Source organism: Peromyscus leucopus, chromosome 5, assembly GCF_004664715.2.
Source record: "Peromyscus leucopus breed LL Stock chromosome 5, UCI_PerLeu_2.1, whole genome shotgun sequence".
Lineage (NCBI taxonomy): Eukaryota > Metazoa > Chordata > Mammalia > Rodentia > Cricetidae > Peromyscus > Peromyscus leucopus.
In genome coordinates, this window is record NC_051067.1 from 2,440,593 (window position 1) to 2,445,322 (window position 4,730).

The following is a 4,730-nucleotide window of genomic DNA, read 5'->3' on the forward strand; positions in this document are numbered from 1 at the left end:
AACCACCATTACCCCCGCATATCTTGCAGCAGGACAGAATGTAGGTTGGGGTTTTGTGGCTGGTTTGTAGTCCAGATTTCTCTTTCTGTACCCTGAAGAGTACGTTCCTCCACCACAGAGACTAGAACATAGGGGTGAAGGTTTCATGCAAGGAGAAGTCATTGACACAAGTTCAGTGACTTGTGTTGATGTTGTCCTCAGCAATGGGGACCCACCATTAATTTTTTTGAGAGTGACCCTCCATCCTAGAATTGTCCTAGGTTTGGTTACTCTGGGATCCCAACCCCGTGGAGTGCTGTCATCCACATCAGGTTCTTACATGCCCAAACAAACCATTTTGGAACATCCTAAGAGCATATCTGGAGGTGTATTTCCATGGCAATTATATTTCATGACATTGATACAGAAAGTTTAAAGTTATAAGTTCTCACCATCAACATGACAACCGAACACATGTGATTCAGCAGAGACTCTAAAATCTACTTAAGACTCGTTTCCTCTGGTATTGCAAAAATCTACTCAGTCCATGTTGGTATATGCAGTCTTTATGAGTTTCAACAATGTCCAAGTGTTCAAAGTTTCTTCCAAGACTCAACTCAGTGTCTAAATTTTGAGCTCTTGTTAAAAAAAAAAAGAAAGAAAACTAACATGATTCAAACATACAATAATACTGAGTATACATCCCAACTCCCAGAAAGAGAAATGGAAGGTTAATGATAAAGACAGCATCAGCAATACCTAAACCCAGAAAGACCAACACCCAATTCTGAAACCATGTTTTTGATTTTTTTTTTTTTGGTTTTTCGAGACAGGGTTTCTCTGTGTAGCTTTGCGCCTTTCCTGGAACTCACTTGGTAGCCCAGGCTGGCCTCGAACTCACAGAGATCCGCCTGGCTCTGCCTCCCGAGTGCTGGGATTAAAGGCGTCTGCCACCACCGCCCGGCTATGTTTTTGATCTGTGACTTATTACATCAAAAGTCACATGTTTTTGATCTGTGACTTTTGATGTAATAATTTGGGATCCAGTAGAAAAAGGGATTCATGCCTTTCCATGTTTACCACCTATGTTCATTTCTTTCTTTTAAGAAGCTGGTGAGACCTTATTTTCCATATGTAAGTTGTTCTCAACCTGAAGTCTTAGTTTATAAAAGAATCTGAATTTAGGAAAAGCCTCTCTGTAGCATCAATAAAGGATAGGGCTTCAAATATTCCCATAAGAAGGGCTATTTATAGCAGGCTCAAAGGAATCCAACATTCTCAAATAATACCCTTGTAGGAACAGAGTTAACCTCCAAATTTCCAGGTGAGTATGTCTTCCTGTTATGTGGATGATGAGGGATCTCAGGGTCATGGATAACTTTTAGCTCATCTCTGCTGTGAGTGAAGATTCAGTACTAATGGTAAGGAAATGGTGAACTCAACTCTCTTGTAGTGAGGAAATAAAAAAATAAAAACATCTTATTTCCTTTGTTCTCATAGAGAGAGCATCTACCATTTGCCTAAGTTTTTTTTTTTTTTTTTATCAGTCCATCCTACAGTGGACACCTTTGAGTACAATGGAGCTTTTCTATTGTATAAATAATGCTTGTTGATGCACTCTGGCATGATTTTAAGTATATAAAACAGCATAGGCCAATGAAATTTACTTTTCATCTTTTTTATGGTCTTGTTGGCTCCTTTGGCCATGTTTCACTACCAGGTGCTCCATTTGATGCCATGGCTCAGGTCCTTGACATGTGTTGCTTTCCCTGGAAGTGTTCAGGGTGGTTTTCTGTTAAATGACAACCTCCTATTTGTAGTGTGCCTAATTGAAAAGAATCTGGACAGTTCTTTCCCTGCACAGTATTTTAGTCACATTAACATGTAATTCCATGAGGTTTATGGCACCTTTTCTGAATACTGGATGACACTGGAAAAAGAGAGGGAATATATTGGCTGTCTCATACCTCCTTGAACTTCTGACCTAGTCTTCAAGTTCATATCCAGAGCACATGGAAGGCCCTTGATATTTTAACTTGTTTTAACATTGGGGTAGTGGGTGTCTGTTTTGCATAAATTTAGGTAAATTTTGTCAACACAGTAAAGTAGAATTCTCAAGAATGCATTTAGTCAGTGTCTTAGTTAGGGTTTCTATTGCTGTGATGAAATACCATGACCAAGAACAATTTGGGGAGGAAAGGTTTTATTTGGCTTATGTTTCTAATTCATAGTCCATCACTGAAGGAAGTCAGGACAGGAATTTAAGCAGAGAAAGAGCTGAGGCAGAGGCTATGGAGGTGTGCCACTTACTGGCTTGCTCATCATGGCTTGCTCAGCCTGCTTTCTTATACAACCCAGGACCACCAGCCTGGGGATAGCACCATGAATAATGGCTGTACCCTCCTCTGTCAATCACTAAATAGATACCCTATAGCCAGATGTAGTGATATTTTAAACAAATAAAATTTGCCTAAAGATCAGAGGACAGAACAAGTCACTAGATTAAACATAGAGGAAAGACAGTGGTTGCACATGTCTTTAATCCTAGCGCTCAGGAGGTAGAGACAGAGACCTGTCTGGATTTCTGTGAGTTCAAGGCCACACTGGGAACTCACACCCTTTCAGGCTGAGGAGTTGGTGAGATAAGAGGTGGTGGCTGTGGCTTGCTCTGGTTCTCTGATCTTTCAGCTTTCACCCTGATATCTGGCTTTGGGTTTTTATTAAGACCAATTAGGATTCATGCAAAAGTCAGATCTTATTGAGGTATTTTCTCAATTGAGGTTCCCTCACTTCAAGTAACTCTAGCTAAGGACAATGGAATTTTCCCAAGTTCCTGCCCTGAGAAAATTCCTCCTAGAGTCCTGGGAAAGATGCTGCATATGGCATGGGGTATATGAGGGAAAGGAATCTACGTACACTATGCTCTTTTGTTTGTTTACTTTATTTCTCTATGACAAAATTCTGTCAACAAAGCTTCAGCTCTGTCCTCACATTCAGCTACTCTCTGTGCCCAGTTTTCCTGCCCTCATAGTTTTAGTAAGCTCCTATGCTTTTGACCTGATCTTCATCCTCTGTTCCTTCATCCTTATCTATCCTTCCTAGCTCCTTACCCCTGGCCCTGATAAACTCTACTAGAAATCGGTTTTACCCTCCATAGAACTTCTGTCTTCCTCCCTTCTCTGTGGCCACTTAGTTTTGTCTCTCTGAAATTCTGCTCTGGTCCTTACTGCCCCTGATTATGCAAAAAACCCCATTGTCCTCAGTCAATCTCTCTGCAATGTCCCTAGGCCTGAGGGAAGGAGATGGTCTGAGCTTTATTTGAATAAGAAGCAAAGCTATGCATCTAGGAGCCTGCTTGTCTCCTAGGCTCAGCAGGGGAGTTCGTACCTAGTGGAACAGTGTCTGAGAAGCTTAGCTGTTTGCCAAAATGGTCTGGAAGTATTTGGGCACATAAGAATTTCATAGCAGAAGACAGCTGAAATATTAAAAACTGGATAACACCAAAAATTCCATGATAAATGGCTTCCCATTTCACAGACCTTGGCTGGTCAAAGTGTTGTGCCCAGATCGTAACCCCCAGAGAGACCACCAAAGACAAGCATGCCGGAATGCAAAAGCAAGGTTTAATCGTGGATATCCAAATGCAATACAAGCCTAGGCAGGGACTTCGTCCAACAGATCCAACGCAGTGGAAGCTGGAGGAAGTGCCCACCTGTCTGCAAGCTCAGTTTTTAAAGGGAAAAGTCACAAGGTTACATCATTTAGGGCTGCTAGTATGGATACAATTCTGATTGGCTCGCTTCTAGGGACTTCTAGAAATTACTTCTAAGGGAGTGGTTGCCCGCCACCATTTCTCATTGGCTGCCCTCAGGTGGGGGCATTTCTGTGGTTAGTTACCCTGGAAACCAGGGAGAGGACATTCCATAGTCTGGCAGGCATTACCTTGTGACTATCTTGTGACTCTGTACTTTTACACTTCCTGGTTTCTGGAACTTGAACTGACTAGTTTCAGTAACTAATGGCCTATTCCCAAAAGGAGAAATCTTAGGCCTTAATTTTAGGCTGAAAGCATTTTGGTCTTATTTCTAAGATGGCTCATTTTGGTCTCACAAAAGTATAGCTTTAATACACAGCTGAATCTCTATAATATATTCTTGCAACCTTCAAGACTAGCTTGTGTCAAGTTGACATAAAACTAGACAGCTCAGTCATGTGTCATTGGTGTTAAGCATGTAATTAATTCCTCTGTCTGCATTCAGCTGAACATTCCTGGAAGAACAGTCTTCAATAGAGGTTTGTATAGTAGAGACAGCAGAGGAGTAGAAACAGACAGCAGGTAGGCTACGAAGAGGAAAGCTTTTGCATTGGAGTCTGGGAAATGCTCACATGTGTATAACATGAACTCACAGTATAAAAAGGAAAAAATCGCATGATTCTCAATATTGATTTATGATTCATTTTGTCAAATGTCCAATTTGCTGCCTGAAGCAACAGTCAACAATGAGAATGTGTTTGGTTCAATAAGCATATTGGTTAGTAGGAATTCCCACTTTAGACGGCCATCAGTGGGACACATAATCCATTTATATTTTTGAGAAAGCCCAGACACCTATAGGCATAGCTAGGCCAGTGCAAGCATGGGGTTTTTCTCATATATTACTGACAGAAGAGCTACTAGAGTTCATTTAAACACAGTAATAGCATGTCCTTCAGGTGGGAAACTCCATGCAACCATATACTCTGCTGACATC